Below are 16,207 nucleotides of genomic sequence, written 5' to 3'. Positions count from 1 at the left end.
CTCCGGGGCAGTGCCCTGTCCCGGGGTAATACCCTGCCCTGGAGCAGTGCCCTGCCCTGGGACGCTGCCTTGTCCTGGCAGAGGAGCTGCTGCCTGAAGAGCTTGAGGTGGCTGAGGAGCAGCAGGAAGGACTAAGGATGCCGGGTGCCGATCCCCAGCCCCCCGTCCCGGCGTGTGACTGCCCCCTCCACACAGAAGGCCTCTGTTTGCCGCGGGGCAGCAGGCCGTGCCCCGTGCGACGCTGTGCCCTGTGGGACTCCTTCCCCGCGAGCACCCTTCCTGGCCACCCCGGCTGCCTCGCAGTGCCCCGGCAGAGATCTTCTCCGGCCAGCAGCACCTCCATCATGTTTTGTGGCTTTCCATTGTCATTCTGAAGGCAATGCAGCCAGCTGATTTTTCTTCTCTGTAATATATTGCCACTATAATACCAAGTCTAGCAGAACAATGAACTCTGGAGGATGGAGATACCTTCCTCCTGTTTTGCAAACTAAACATAATTTTTATTTGTGCTCAGATTTGTGGCTGCTGCAGGGGGGAGCGTGGGGCAGGGAGGGGGGACGACGTGGGGCAGAGGCCAGTGCTCCATCCCTGGGTCCTGTCCCGGACCAAGCACTCCTGCTTTTTGTCTCTGCGGGTCCCCAGCAGCATTGAGATGCAGAGGAGGATGCCTCCTTTTGTCAAACACCTCGGGGTTTCAGAAGAAACCCTTCAACCCAGATTAATTACTGTTATCTGTACCCACTGGGGCCCAGTCCACCTGCCTGTCTGCTGCAGCCAGAATGTGCTGAAATTCTCATTCCCTTTCTTTTCTCTCTTTTTTTTTCTTTTCCTATTTACTTCTGCTTTAATCTGCATATTATCATCAGTGCAAAGACCTCTGAAATAACATCTGACAAATGATACCTATTAAAAAAAAACTCTGCACTGTCCTCTTTCACCGCCTTCCAATTTGGACTAGCACTATAACTATGCATCAATAGACAAGCAATATTATGTTAAGAACATGATAAAATACCAGCAGCTTCATAATGGCAGCAGCCAAATGGTAATTTCTGCTTCAGAAATTGGTCATTTATTTTGCTGGTCTGTTCTTACGTTCAAATTAGATGAAGTTTAATATACTGTAAAATTGAATGTATTCTATCCTTTTCAACAAATATGGCATGTATGAAATGATTTATGGGTCTTACAAACCTTAAAATGTTAAATAATCTCCTTTTTCCTGTGCCTTAAGTCAGTGATGCCAAATAGTTTAAGTACAGAGAAGCAAAACTTTATTAGCTCCCATCCTGATCATCACTTTATTTTGCTGCATTTACAGAGGCAGAAACAGTATTTAACATATTAGACTGAGTTTTAGAAGCAGCCATATTAATTGGTACATTAATTTTACCCTATTAACTGTAATTGGTAGGAAAGCAATTCTTCCCTGGTGAATGTTGTAATTTGTGTTTTAAATTTTTAATAAAGTCATGATGGCACTGCAGATGCCTAAATGAGGGTGTTCCTCTCAACTTGAACCTCCGGCCACCGCTGGGCTCCCCCTGGCCGCTGCATCGCAGGGCTGCTCCGTGGCATCCGGGAGAACCAGCCCGCGGCTTCGTCTCTGCCCAGCATCCTCCCTGGCCTCCAGCTCTGTCCCCCTGCCCACAGTACCCCTTGGCATACCCCTCACGGGGATCTCATATCAGCTCGGTCTTGTCTGAATCCAAAAGTGCCTCCCTCTGTGCTTCGCCTGTGAGGAGTCACAGCATCAGGTGCAACGGACTGGGTGGGCGTGAGGATGCTGCAGGGCTGTGTCCCTTGACCTGCTGCTCACGGGTCTTTCCGAGGCGTGCGCCAGTGGGACATCAAGGGCGCTAAGGCTGTGATAACCTCCAGCCCTGACTGAAGGCAGACGTGCCAGCTGCAACTTGCATATACACAGCCTTTGCTCCAGCCCCCGCTGTCACCCTTGTGCAGAATCCATCCCAGCATCGTAATTGTGCACGCTCTGGATTGCTCCAAGGGCTGGGAGAGCTTCTTGCAACACCTTCCAGCTTTGCACACACAAGCGTGCCACACAGCAGAGCGGGCAATGAGATCCTCCTGTAGTGATTTGGGTGCAGCAGCCCTTGGAGAAATCCCTGCACTCCCCTGAGGTGGGAAGCTTGTCTGAGCCTGAGCTGAATCTGATTTACAAGTTGCTTCCAGTGCAGACAAGGATATCAGCACCTTAACGGCATAAGGAGAAGGGAGACAACCTCACCCTGGCTGACATTGCCCTTCACAAGTGCCATCCCTGGGCTCTCTGCCAGCCCACAGGCGAAGCTGGCTTGCATGGTCCCGTGTCTCTGATCTATCTTGGAGCCAGCAGCATGTGGTCCCTCCGTCCCTGCAGAGCCGAAACAAGCAGAGCTCTGACCCTCCTAGCTGGTGAGCGAGCTGCTCTGCTCAGGAGGCACAGAGCAAGGATTAGCATTCTGGATGGGTTCGCTAAAAATTACTGACAACGTGCAAATCCCACCTTGATTTGAAAATAGGCATTTATACCTGTTAAATTCAAAGTTTTTGAGTGTCTCGTGGCATCCAAAGCTTGCAGTGTGTAGCTTGTGCATATTCAGCTTCCTACAAGGCTGGTGACAGCAGCTCCTCCAAAGCGCAGGGAGGATGGTTTGATGGAGCCTGCCCTCCCCTGCAGGGGATCTGCTTGGCTATGGGTCAGGAAACAATTCCCCTTCCCCAGCCTGATAGCACATTAAACCCTCTCCTAAGGTCTGGCCCCAGATCCCAGGGAAATCACTGGGGCGACTGCCCTGGCTGTGGGGTGGGGTGATGGATGATGCAGAATCAGCCAAGGAGCAGAATGAGGGTGACTCCCTCCTGGCTTGTAGTTATTTAAAAACAACTTGTCTCCTTGCCCTTAGCCCTTTCTCTGTTTCCTGATCAGCAGCTTGTCCCTGAGGATAAGCCTCAGAACAGCACAATCTCCTGCAGTCCCCTGGAGCTGCAGCCCTGTGCACCAGCATTATAGAGAAGCCTTTTATTCTGTTTATTTGCTCTATATAATTTTTCCTGCTCTTGCTGACCCTTCTGGGAAGCGTTCCACCCTTCAATCTCCCTGCTGGGTGCCAGAATTGTTGAGCTTAGGCTATATTTGCATTTCATATCCTAGTTAAACCAACATCATCAAGGTCAGAACACACTGTTGAATTGGAATAGGCTACAAAACAGCCTCTGTCTTCATGGCACAGGGGCAGTGCAGAAACCAGACTTCCACCCACGGGGAGTGCCCGTCCTTGCCCCAGCCTGCTCCCAGCAAAGAGGCAGGGGGCTTCTGCCCCAGGCACTGCCCGCCCAGGCCCTGTGGCTACGGGGGTCCAGCCAGGGGCTGCTTTGCTTTGCAGCCTCAGGGTCTGCTCGCAGGCAGGTGCTTGGCAGAGGCAGGGGCTCAGCTCTGGGGTTTGCTGCCTTGGCTCACAGGTCTAAGGGCAGAGCCCTTTGGTCAGCCCCAACTCTGGACAAGGTGCAGAGGGAATGTGGGGATGTTAGGGAAGAGCCAAGGGACAGACTGCCTGGCTTTCTGCTGGGCAAGGCTGGCTGCTCCAGCAACGTCCCCTCTCTCTGGGGGCCTCCAGGGCACTCAGGAGCACAGTCAGGTGTCTGTTCCCAGCCAGCTCCGAGCTCTGCTTGGGGCAGCACTCACGCCTCACTCCCTTCCCTCCGCCCCACTGCTGTGCCTCCCCTGTTCCCAGTTCCCATCAGCCGCTCCAGCCAGGGAGGTTTCTCTGCTTGGGCTGCCCTTGCTTGGACCAACCCATCCTGCAAACACTCAGCACAGCGCAACCATGGCCACGGGTGACAATTCCCACAGAGGAGGCACAGAGCCCACATTTAAACATGTCTATAAAAGCGTATGCAGAGAAATAGGCAGAATGAGAGAGAAAATTCAAGAAACATAAGAAGTAACCCTCCTGCTTCCCGAAGGCAGCTGGAATTTATGCCCCATTTCAGAGCATAACCTCAATGCAGAGATGCTAATGTGCATCTCCACGTGTGCACGTGTGTTCGTCCAAACAGGCTTTAAAAGGCAGCAGCTGTATAGAGCACAGAGCTACACTATAATGATTTTTACATCCGTGCACACAGTCTGTCTTTCCTTTCATTAAGGAACATTTCTTATGGAAAAGTAGCTGGATTTCTGATGTGAAAAAACAATTCTGCTCAAGACTCAGAGCTGTTTAGAATAAACGCCAGACACTGTGTGATGGAGACATTGCATGGAGACTTAATGCTGGTCACATCTCTCTTCTCTGCCAGTAAGTCAAGGATGTGTCTTTGCTATTGTATTTGGTGACTCATCTTTCAAATAATCATCTCTGGAAGAATTTCGTGCCAAGATGAAAAAATGCCTGGATCCTAGAAGTGTGTGTCTGTCTTTCCGTGTGCACACCCTAGGAGGGAGCTGCGGGGCAGCTCTGCTTATCCTCCCTCATGGAGGTGCGGGGTGGAGTGGGCACGGGCTGGCATGGTCCGCTTGCCGGGGCAGTGCCTGCTTTGGGCACAGGATGGGGAGGGAATGAATGCAAATTCTGGCAGGAGGTAGTGCTGCCTCGTGCAGGTCCCACTTACTGTGATTTGGCTGGAGAGCAGGGTCAGGCAGGAGCCCCAGGCCACCAGCAAGCCCATGGCGTGGGGCAGCCGATGGCATTCTGCCATGCCTGTGCGTGCCCACCTGCCTTGGGACAGGAGCCGCGTCCGCACGAGCATCCTACCAGCACCTGGAGGCTTCCCTCATCCTCGGAGCGAAATATGCAGATTAGATGAGTAAGTGAAGTGCTGTATGCTAATTAATTCAACAGACTCACTGTTCCATAACATCAAACCTATACAAGGAGGATGTGCTGGAATTAGCTTCCCCTGGAAAACATTTCCTTGCCGCTTAACAAAAAGTTACACAAGATGATTAAACACTGAACAAGAAGGTGAATACCAGAGAAGCTGTAGGTGCTGTGTGGGCTAAATCCGAGCAGCTGTGCCCACAGAGAGCACAGTAGTCCTCAGTGGCACTGGGAAGGCTCCAGCAGCAGGTGTGTGCCTGGTGATGCTGAAATGTGCCAACAGCATTTTATTTGTAATCCCTAAGAAACCCATAGTGTAAATGGCCCAGAAACCAGCATAGCCAGGCACCACGGGCTGCGAGCACCACCTCCATCCGCTCCGTATCTCATCAGGGCAGCAGCCACATGCACAGCACCGTCAGCACACTCACAGGGGTGACAGAGCTTTTCTTCTTCAGGAAGCTTTAAAAGAGAGTCCACAACTTGCTTCTCTTAAAGTACATGCCAGCGGTAAAGTACACTCACATCTAAACTGAAATCCAGCCCCGAATCATGTCTGTTTGGGCTGCTCTGTGATTTAGCAGGGATAAAGCAGCCCTCAGTGCAAGAGAAGAGATAACATTGTGTGTCTTCATTAATAGCGGGAGCACCCTCAAATGCAGCAGCGTGGAAGCACCATCCCGGGGCACCGCTTCTCTCTGCCGCCTTCCAGCTGTGCGGCTCCTTCTCCTGCTCCTTCTCTGCTGGGATATGGGCTGACACCTCCAGTGCACACAGGTCTGTCTGGACCCAGACTGTCCAGCGCTTGCCAAGGGAATCCAAAGGGAACTGCAAATATCACCCGAGAGCACTACCAAAATGACTGATGGGGCTGCGGGTGCTCTCCAGAACACAAAACAGTAAAGCCCCACAGCAGGAGCATTTGCTATCACCTGGGCACAGCTGGGAAGAGTGGCTAGAAGAGACTGCTTCAAAAGCAGGGAGAAAAAGGGTTTAGTGGAAACGATTTGACAGCTGCAATCAGGCCAGGAACTGAAGGAGCTAAGGAAAGAAAGACGCAGTTGGGTAGAGGAGGAACGGTAGCAGGCAGTGCACGGCTCCTAAGATATCCTCTGCACGAGCACACACGTTTAAATCTCCAGAAGCCCTATGCTCCTGCAGAGATCACTAGGCCAGCATGAGCACAGGGCTGTGAGTCTATTATTTGGCTTGGCTCTTTGCTTATATATTCAAAATGCAAAAATCCTTTCCCACCTGAAAAAGGGCATTCCACCTGATTGAAGCCAATCGTTCAACTCTGCACAGAGGGGTGATGGAAAGCTGTGGTTCCTAAACTGGCTATGCAGCACACGAGGTGCGTGGGCACACGGGAACATCCTAAAAATGCCTGTGTTCTTGCAAGGCACAGGCTTTAATGGGAAGGCTGCATCTCTATGTATAACGCCCTCCAAGAAGGTGAAGTTCAGCTTGTTGGCTCCACGTCATGGAAGGAAGATTCTCCTCTGCTGCAGGGTTTGTGTCAACACCAAGTCTGTCTCTTCTTATCTGGTGCTGTGCGCTGGTTTGTACCTAGCAGCTTCAGGAATGCCTGACCTGTGTGTTACAGTTATGACTCCAGCTCATATTGCTGTGTAGCTCTTGTTTTCTGTATTTTAAATAATAAAGTGGATGCTGCATTCTTTGACAGGACCAAAGGCTGACTTTCTGGTTTGAGAGCTCTGCTGCTGCAAACAGAGCAAGACAGATGGACAAGCCAGTGGCATATGCCATTCCCTCTCTGAGTTGCATGAAAAGACATTTTCCCTAATAGAATGGGGATAAAATTCACAGTTCTCAGGGCGTTAGAGTATTTCTAATGTATGTCTCTGGGAACATGGGCTTGGGTTTTGGTGTTTTTTTTTTTTTTTCCCTTTCTTAGAGTAATTCTCATATTGTAAATCTAACAAATCTACTTTGCTACATAAGTTGTCATACCTGGAAGGAAAACACCAGACTTACGATTTTATTATTAAATCTTGCTAGAAGAAAGTGTTAGTTAAACTATTTTTCTATCTTACCCTGTAGAGATGGCCCCCAACTAAATGGATGAGCCGAGTATTTGCTGTTCTGTATGCACTTCAGCTCAGGAGCTGTAGCTCTCCAGAAACTGCAAAGCCCCTCTCAGCAGGACCTCCTCTTCTGTGAACTCTGACAGATTGTGTGAACTGGAAAGTGGCCAAATTGCAGCCCAGATAAAGAGAGCCTTTTTGCATAGTCACTAATGAACTGTCTTTGCAGACTGGGATCACACTAGGCAGAGGCTGTTTTGGTGCCAGTGTTTAGGATTAAGAAATTGCCGCAGTTGGCTCAGGAGATGCAGTGGGCTTTTAAGGCAAAGCAAACTTCTGGACAGTAAACCTTTGCTAGACAAACAGGTCAGTCCACAAAGGGCAGCCAAAATCATTGGTGCTTGGGCAAAATACCATAAATTGCTTGAACTCCTTCAAGATCATCTGCTGAGAGTGGCTCATCTTCATCTGCCAGGCCTTGTAGTCATGTTACTCCAGCAATGCCCGTTGCCCACAAGTGCTTTCGAAGCCATGGGACAATGTGGAGCAGACGGTCATAGTGCTGAGAAATTAGATTAAATTAGCAGGAATTAACTGTGATGAGACACTTCTTCCCAGGTAAACTAGGAACACTAAGGAAACAGAGCACTTCTCCATCCTCTACCACGGCGCTGAACCGGGGGAGAGATTTCCTATGCAGGCATGTCATCCAGCCCTCCAGCTTGGAGCCCAGGCTGAAGTCTGACCCCCATCCTGGGTTTCATCCCCTGGCTCACAGCCTGCTGAGCAGGGGGAGCTGGAGGCAGCGCAGCTTCTGGTGCTTTCTCAGCTTCTGCATCTGCCCTCCTGCAGGGCCTGTCCGTGCATGGTCTGGCTGGAAAGGTCTCTGCAGCAGCCCCAGGGTGGGATGGGCTGCCCTGGACTGGGCCGTGCTCTGGGTCAGTCCTGGGGTTGGGGTCCAAGCACAGGGAAGATGCTGACCCCTGCTTTCCCTCCCTGTTCTGCACTGGAGGCTGGGTGCCCTGCTTATCCTCAGAGAAGGACGTATCAGGGTGCCATCTAGTGCCAGACCTGCCCAGTAGTGTGGGACGCTGGGGACATGGGTGCTGCTGCCCCAGGACATGGTGAGAGCAGAGCATCCAACTGCATGGGACCCAGGAGCCCTGCAGCTGCAGTAGTGAGCTGTCACGGAGGAGGGGGGAATCCTTTCACCATCTCCCATAGCATGACTGGGATGTGCTGCATGGTCATGGACCACCCGCCCTTCCCTTCGTCACTGAGGAGGGAAATGATGGCAGTGTGACCTGGATACAGAAGGCAATGGCTGCTTTGTGTGATGGTCATACACAGCGGGTGGCAGTGCCCACACGCAGCAGAGCCCCAACTTGTTGGGTCTGCACGCGTGGTATGGTTTCTGCTGGGAACAGCCTGTCTCTGCCAGAGCCAAGGCCATAAGCATCGCTCGCATGAGCAGGAGATTCCCGTAAGAGAGGAAACACGGCTGGGCTCTGGCCCCTGAAACTAAAAGCCGCAGGTCACAGACATGGTGAAAAACTTAAAAATATCACTCAGAGGGACTGATGTCCAGGGAATCGTCATGTGAATGGAAAGATTCCCTGAAAAAAGCTGAATTTTTCAGAGAACTTGCTCTCAGCTGCTTATTCTGCTCAGACAAAATTCTTCAAGAGAGGAGTGCGGTCACCCTCGGTGACCTGCGTATTCCTCACTCCTTTCATTAACTGCAACTTATTCTGCAGGTAGCATTTGAAGGTAAAGGCAAAAATCATCCATTAGCTTTCCCTTGTTAAACTGGGGCTGAACCCCAGCTGAGTCCAGCTGCTGGGCAAGGCTGGGTGCTGTGCAGGGTCCCTGGGGAGAGGGAAGGATGTCAGTCCCCGGGGAGGGACACCGGAGCACCAGCCAACCTTCCAGGGGCTGGGCTGATGGCGGGAGCACTCAGTGCGCTTATGGCTTCATAACCCCTTGTCTCCTCCTGGGAAGTGTCTCCCGCTGCCACTGCTGTGCTTCGTTTTGCCTCTGCTAATGAGGGCCTGCAAGCCTGGCGGCTCTGTTGTACCTGCCGCTCAGGCGCCCAGCCGGAGCACCAGCCCGCTCGCTGCACGCTGGCCCCACAGACTCTCAAGACAAGCTTTGAAGGATGCTTACACTATTAATGGGGTATATTTATAACTGTTTATCTCTGTCAGCTGGGTGGAAAATTGCCAGATGTGTCGTTTGCCTTCATTACACAGACATCTCTCGTGTTATCTGGATCAGTGCTTTTAAGCGGTGTGTCACTACTAGGGAAAAGCTCATTTCTTCTGTGTGGTGTTGATGTTTGTAGGATGTCCCTTAGAGAGTATGGAGAGCAACACCTTGGAGGCAAGTCTCTGTACAGGACAGATCTCTGTCCTCCACTACTCTGGGTATTAGTCTCGTGGAAGGAAAAGGGAGGAGCGGAGCTGAGATCCTCCTAACTGGGGCTCCAGAGCAGCCAAGGCTGCCTGAGCTGGGCACTGCAGCCTCGGAAAGCAGTACCCTACCCCTTGGACTGGCTCGTTGGGGATGGCTGCGGGCTGGCTCCGTGCTGTGGGGCCCGGCTGGCTCTGGGCAAATGCAGCCAGGCACAGGGAGGATGGGTGGAGTTGCTGGCACCAAGCAGGGCTGGTGCCACTGGGGTCGACTGGCCGGAGAGCGGCTGCCCCTTCCCAGGGCCATGATGTGCTCTGCCACCGCGGTGCCAGCACCTCTGGGGCAGGGACCACCCTGGGGCTGTGTCCCATGCTCAAACACAGGCTATAGTGCTCTCCGCTACTTAAGGTTACAGGATTAATTACCCTTCTTGACAACTATAAGGTCCAAACGGGTGCACCACCTCAATACAGAAGCTTCTGTAACTGTTTCTTGGAGTTGATACCACGTGCCACCCACCACCACTTTGGAGGCATGAGGAAACCCACCAGACAGGGCTGTTCATCAGCTGTGAGAAGTGCTCAGGAGCAGGAAGGGGCTCTCAGCCGGGCAGGGGGTCCTGGAGAGCACAGACACCCCATGTGCAGGAGAGACAACTGAGAGTCATGCAGATATCCCTTCCAACACAGAACAAGGGAGAAAGGTAAGAATGGCTTAAATAGAAAGAAGTTGTCTCCAAATAAAATGTTTTTCCTCATTTCCCATGATACAGTGAAATTTCTTCATGGACAGATAGTCAGAGTAGAGTCCATTACACTCCACACTTTTTGCCTTGAAACATAAATAGCTGCATATCATATAAGTGTTTGTTATGAGGAAATGTGTATGCTAGAAAAAGTTAGACATTAAATCATTATTTCATGCAGAAAGATATTGCTGAAGGGAGAGGATTACTTACTATATTAATTCTGTCCTTCAGCTACCCGTACATCTCTCTGCACATAATGACTTTAGTCACAAAATGTATTGTGGAAACAATCCTGGTTCTTCTCAATTCCGATTTCCTCGGAGACTGCGCACGCGGTGCGCCCTCCCTCCCAGCCCCGTGCCCAGGTACACCATGGGGGGCAGCGGGGCAGCAGGGGCAGGGGGGCAGCCCCCCTCCCAGACAGCCCACCCCAGGGCAAAGCGCAGGAGGGGTCTGCAGGAGGGCCCTCCATCCTGCCTCTGAGGATGGGGAGAGGGGAGAGGATCCAGCGGCTGCGGGCCCTTTCCTTCCCTGCACAGCTGCTGGGGGATGGGGGATGCCCACCTCCATCCGAGGGGCTCCTCGGCCACACTGAGGCAATGCCCACCCTAACCGTGAGCCAACAAACCAGCCTTCGTCTGCCAACACAGGAGTCAAAGCACAGGCTGCACAGCTTGTCCTGCAGCACAGTGAGTTAGCAGCAAATAAATGTTGTCTTCACAGTGGCTGAGGTCTCTTAGCTGTGCACAGCCCCTGCTGCCCCCACTGCCACGGCTGCCAGCCTGGCACAAGGCAAAGCCCCGGCCCTGGTCCTCTGAGGGTGCTGGGTCCCACCGAGTTCCTTTGCTGGGCTGCCTGGTGGATCCTCTCTGACACAGGTGAGATGTGTCCTACCCCACCCTGAGCAGCCATGGGGCTGGGCACCGGCAGCATGGGGAGCTCTCTGCGTTATTCTGCAAAGTCCCAATGTCTTTCTCCTCTGCCATCCTAGAGCATCACTAGGTTAGAGCAGAAATTCCTGTTAATCTGTAGGTAAATCTTTCCATGGAGAAACCTTCTGATCTGGCAGCCTCTGTCCTTGCATTGGATGTATATGGGCAAGTGCTTGTATCTATTGGGCTATTAGACATCGTGTTACACCTAAAAATTTCCAAAATATCCCTGTTGGTGGTGTAAAGTAATACTGAAGTGACTCTCAAATTATTTCTTCTAATTCCAAGTCTTTTACCTGAAGTCGGAAGAGCTTCTTTTAAAAGGCATCAAGAATTTTCTAATCAGTTTTGGTTTTTTTTTTCCAGCAAGTGACTTACAGAGGGATAGTTTCTGAGGTCAGCAAAACCAAAAAAACCATGAGCAAAAGGCACCATGAAAGCTGGGGAGGTGAGAGCATCGGTTTGTTTTGATGCTTCTGCCTAGAATAACTGGGACGTCGCAGCTTGTTGGCATAGGGCGCAAAAGCCACTGCACTGCACTGCGCGGGGGTCACAAGCACCCGGCGCCGTGCCAAGGAGGCAGTGGCAGAGGGCAAGGGGCTGGAAAAAGGAGTTTATTCATGCTGACAAAGCTATAACAGGTCATTGTGGGTTTGCAACCTGGCCAGCTAAATAATCCCTGTGTTGCTCTCCTCCAAGGCTCGGGTGTCAGAGAAAAACTCTTTGTTCCAGTATGTGAAAGCTGATGGCTGGAGCTCTTGCCTGATGCTCTGGTTTCCTGTATTTGCTGATGTAAGTGCAGAAAGCTCAGTGCTACACACAGGATAGGGAAAAGCAGCAAGCAAGAGGGTCTTATATCACCATCTAGCATGTCATCCTTATTCAAAGGGCTCTGTTTGAAACCTGGCATCGGCATATACAGAACATGTTGCATCTTTGCTGGTACCTCTTCAATCTGGTTTGCAAGGCATCCTGGAGGATGTGACCTTGGAAGGCAGGCGGAATATCGAACCTGCATAGTAAGAGTATCTCCGCATCAGTGGCAGCCTGTTGGGTACAGGGCAGTTAATAAATAATGAGGATGTCAAAGATAACAGCAGGGAAGTGGGAGCAGGTAACAGCTTTGCAGCCAGCTTTCTGACAGCCGCCTGGCAACGTCCAATTAAGAGGCGCGCACCGCCGTTCAGCCCAGCGCGGAGCGCGTCCGGCACCAGGACCGGGGGTGTCGAGATGCTGGCACCAGGGCAGCCTGCAGCACTGTGTTTGCAGCACACGCTCCTAAAGGCAGAGGGAGCAGGCAAATGCTTTGCAGAGCTGCGTGGGTCTTCTAGGGAGCAAATCCCTGGAGGAAGATGAAAGGCACCCGGCTATGGTACTGGAGAGGCAAAACAGCAGCGGATTGCTGGGAGGAGCGACACTCACTGGCCCAACATGAAGGGGTGTGCAAAGGATGGTGAAGACCTGCACGGAGCAGGGGAAGGAGACATTACAAGAGACAGCTGGATCAGATAAATGCAGGACTTGCTTTCTCAGGGCTTGCAAGAGAGGAGCACATTGGCCCTGGCCCCATGCCGAGGTGCAAGCACTGCCGGGGCAGCTTCTCAGGACTACAGCCCCTGCTCACACAGGTGTTTCTTTTAAGGGTTGCATTATATCATGCCACAAATCAAATATTAGGAATCTGACTACATTTGAGGTGTAATTGATCTTCTGACTTTTTAAACATCTGGTAAGAGGGGACTACTTTCCAAACAGCAAAATCTACACCAAAATGATCTTGATTTGAATAATAAGTACTCCATCCTTGTTTGGTAAATATACCCAGTGTTAATGGTGCTTAATGGTGCCTGTAATTGGTGTCTAAAGTTATTTAAAAGTAAATTTACTAGAAAATAATTAGCAATTTTATAGTTCACTACTTCCTAATTTTGTTGATAAAAGTTTTTCAGTGCTTTTTATCAGATGACACAATAGGGCTGTGCTGTGAAATAGCTTTTTTCAAACTAGCAGGAAATTGTGGGCACAAAATAAGATAGAAAAATTTTCCCCCTAATTTCTTTTCCTGGCAGCCAGCCCTCTCACTCCTTTTATTAACCACTGATTTATCCTTAATCAGCAGCAAGTGAAACATCCCAGGCATTGCTTGGGGATTTGTTCTTTGTGACCTTGGGCGATGCACCCCAAGCTGTGAGGCCAGTGAGGAAAGCTGTGCCCCACTGCAGGGACATGTCCTGCTGTCCCCCACTGTAGGGACAAGCCTGCTGTCCCCCACCACAAGGACAATCCTTCTGTCCCCAGTGCTGGGTCTGGGGGGCCGGTGGTTGGTCCCTGCCTGCAGAGGAGAGCAGCGGTTGTGCTCTCCATGGGTCGCTGACCTGATCCCATGCAGGACTTCTCTGGGGACACTGCTCATCAGGCTGGAAACCCCTCCATGTCTGGGACCCTGCAGGTTGAGTGCTGGCCCGGGCAGTCCTGGTCCTGGTCCTGGTCCTGGTCTGGTCCTGGTCCTGGTCCTGGCTGCGGCATGCGCCTTCCCCCGGCCCTTTTGGCACCAGTGGGACTGCATCCTGTGGAGCAGGTCGGGGCGGCCGCTTAGGGTGGACTGGCTGATGGTGGGTCACGGCCAGCGCCCACCACAGGTCTGCTGCTCGTGGGGTGTTGGTGCTGCTGGGGGGGGCTGGGAGAAATGGAGCAGAGAAATGCGGCTGCTACAATGTTTTATTGTTTAGTGCTGTGGGTTCAAGTGTTCAGTTCAGGATTTTCATATTTTTCAGGTACAGAGTGACACCGACAGACAGAGACGCATTTGGGAGGAGGCGACAGCACAGCAGTTTGGTTTCGGAAAAGACTAACTCCATTTCCAGTCTCTGAACCATGAAGTACCAGCTTTTCCAGAACAATGAATCACCCAGTCTGTGTATAAAATTAAATATAATTTATGCTTTGCTAATTGAAATCAAATACAAAATTCAATTTCCTGTGTATTCTAATGCTGACATTTGAATAGTTTAAAAAAAAAGTGTTATTAACCTGACTCCCTCTCATTTGGCAGGCCAGTCTCTGGCCAGATAGAAAATAATTCCCCTGTCAAGCCCCTGCATTAGCACAGCAGACACAGGGTGCATTTCAGAAAAACAGAAAAGATAATATCCCCCCCCCGTGCTGCCCGTGCCCCCAGCCTGTTCCCAGGGCGGCTGGCACGTCCCTGCTCCCTTCCAGCACTGCGAAGGGGACAGTGGCACTGTGGCGGTGTGCAGGGAGGCAGGGCATCCTGTCCCACCATGCTGGGGTGTTGGTGTCCGCAGGGCAGCCGCTCAGGGGTGGAGGAGCGCAGCTGCCTCTCCATGCCAGGTGCTTGGCGGCTCCTCCCAAGCTCGAGATTACAGCCAATATAAAAAATAAACCTCTGAATATATGGCAGAAAGAATGGGAGTGAGAGTTCGGGGCCGGTGGGCGAGGCACAGGCAAGCCCAGCACCTCCCGTGGCCAGCCGTGCTTCTGTAAACCATCGGGTGGCCCCTCCTGGGGGGGCCGGGGGGCCGGGCCCATCTGCGTCCTGCTCCGAGAGCCCTCCTCTGGGAGCCCTTCTCTGGGAGCCCTGCTCCAGGGCCTTGTTCCAGCTGCAGGACTGAGCCCCAGGCACAACTGTGCTTCGTCCCAGTGCAGGATGGATGCTTCTGCCCGGCCCAGCCGCACACCATGACTTCCCCAACAGGGTTCTTCATTGGGTTGTAATTCTCAGACAAAGACGTGTTTTTGGATCTCCTGTCCCTCCAGTGGTGGGCACGATGAGAAGAGTGACGGTGGCTTGATGGCAGCTGGGGACCAGAGGCTCTTCCTGGGAGAAGGTGGCCTGAGCTGCCCAGGGAGACATGGGGCAGCCCTCAGACCAGACCAGACGAAAGCTGGGGTGTGCCGGGAGACCTGCTGGGTGGGGATGCCCTCAGGGGCTCTTTCAAGCTCAAGGAGACCTTGCTTGGAGAAAAACTGCTCCTGTTTAAGCTGTCGATGGGGGCTGAGAGAGTCCAAGCTTTGGCCATGGAGGCGATGCACGGTGCCATGCTGATGGCCATAACAACCGCAGTCACGCGCAGCTGCCAACCTGCCCGGTCCCGGTGACGCCATGAGCTGGACCGTGTTCCCCCACAGCCAAGCCCCTCTGGCAGGCACCAGGGCCACTGGTCCCACCATCTCCACTGGCAGGCTCCACTCAGCACCGTCAGGGCCAGCCCACCATGGCATTGGGGCTGCAGCACGCAGGGAACAGGGAAAAAATTCTGAATATCTCTTTGGTGAGGAGCCTGGACACTGGGCCTTCATGAGCCCCTCATCCTCCAACTGAATCCATCGAGCAGCTTGCACCAAATTGTGTAACAACAGTTTTCACGTAGGAGCTGATCTGACATTTTAATAACGTGGGAAACACTGTAAAATTATTCCTATTACATACTTCCAATTTTCATGTAATAATTTTGGGATTTGTGGGTCTGTGAAAAACTGCGTTATGTCAGGAGCTGTTTTTAAATCTAATCAGGCTAATAGGAACTGACATGACGTTAGCAGGGACCTTGCGGTGCCCCTCCAGCATGGCCCATGGTGTAAATTTTCCAAATGGCTTCAGCTCCTTTTTCATCCAATCCAAGGCACCACCACCACTTCATGGTGTAACGAACCGCAGAACAGGCCATGAAACCCAAAGCAGGTTCAGCTTGTTACCCAACATGACAGCGATTTCATTTGGTTAGCTGGATCAGTAGGGATTTCTTGCCACCTTAATCAAAATTGAGTCTTGGTCCTCCCACAGCGATTCTACACTGCATCTCTGCTGCCTTCCAACAGCCAGGGACCTGGCACCAGAAAGGGGACCGGGGACTCGCACACAGCTGCACTCCACCCAGGAGGCATCCTCACTGCTCATTAAACCAAAGAAGGCGGCCAGCAATATTTGAATGCCCTTAGCAATCACCCATGCAAAGGGAACATTTCAGCAACGGTAGCTCTGCGTTTTTCCTTTTGTTCCCTCTCTTACTGTTTTTCTCTCAGTAACAGAGACAGAAACAGTGCAGCTGTGTCAAAGTGCTGCTGTCCTGCTCTCCACTGGTTCCAGCATGCAGCTCTCGTCACATTGCTGGAGGATCCAGTTGGTATATGGGTTTATTCTACAGTTTCTACCAGGATTTGCAAATTTGGTTGACTTGGTCATTTCCACTAGCAAGCATGTATTTTTTGCACAGAGCAGTGCTCACC

The sequence above is a fragment of the Platalea leucorodia genome (genome assembly GCF_965183815.1).
Source record: "Platalea leucorodia genome assembly, chromosome: 5".
Taxonomy (NCBI): domain Eukaryota; kingdom Metazoa; phylum Chordata; class Aves; order Pelecaniformes; family Threskiornithidae; genus Platalea; species Platalea leucorodia.
The sequence above is the reverse complement of the archived record's forward strand: the minus strand, read 5'-3'. Positions refer to the sequence as shown.